Source organism: Aplysia californica, unplaced genomic scaffold (assembly GCF_000002075.1).
Source record: "Aplysia californica isolate F4 #8 unplaced genomic scaffold, AplCal3.0 scaffold00050, whole genome shotgun sequence".
In the NCBI taxonomy this organism is placed as follows: domain Eukaryota; kingdom Metazoa; phylum Mollusca; class Gastropoda; order Aplysiida; family Aplysiidae; genus Aplysia; species Aplysia californica.
The window spans coordinates 1,294,834-1,295,847 of NW_004797320.1; positions in this window are offsets into that span (position 1 = coordinate 1,294,834).

The window sequence follows — 1,014 nt, forward strand, 5'->3', positions numbered from 1 at the left end:
CATATGACCTTATTCAGTTGTGAGTGCCGTAAAACCTCTACAAAAAAAAGAAAAAAGAAAAATATCTATCGGTTCTTTTGATTTAAAGGTAAAAGTTTTATTTTTGCATTTAGGTGGAAAGAGAAAATAACAAGAGGCCTACGTATTTACTGACAGATTTTTATTAATGTCCTTTTAAACCAGTAGTAAAAATATATCAACTCTTTATTTTCTGAAAGAAAAATGGAAACTATATAGATGTAAGACGATTGTATTAATTGACATGTCTTCATCACCAGGACCAGCCGCGGACAGGAGGACTGGCCGGCGTTTTTCCACAGACAGGAGCATCTACAGGAGGTATTTGTCTGGGAAATATGTCTTGGAACATTATTTGGTACTACTCGAACCTGTGTAAGACGGCCATCCATTGTCGAGGAGAAAAGAGGTCGTATAAGACAGTTGGGGTCTTGGGCGGGACTGATCAAGATGAGATAAAACAAACCATTCCTCTCTGAGGTCTCTCAAAAGAAGCTGCATTGTCGTAGTTGATAATAGTTGTTTATTGTTGTTGCTGAAAGTTTTTTCTTTCTCCTTTTTTTTTCTTTTGTTGTGCTTTTGTGCGAGGGCGACCAATGAAAGGAAAAGTGTCAGACAAGGAGGACCAAGTGCTATGGTAAAACAAACACATGGGTCGCCACCACGAGGAGAACAAGCGACGCTTCTGTCACAAGTTCATGTTGACGTCCATTGTTACTTTGTTACAGACTGGGTAACCAGTGACCACTCATCTCACGATTTTTTTATGAGTTTTGGGCGGGGCTTATGGGTTATTGAGGGATCACACGCTTACCCCACCAGCAGATGAACAATTGTTACCTATTGGTCAATAATGAGAGGGGCCTACGCAACATGATTGGTTGGAGTTGGAGGTACATTAACAACAACAACGACAGGTGATTTAATTATGACGGCTCCCCCTCACAACGCTAGGGGCCAAAGCACAATTTATGACAAAACGTAATGGAGTCACTA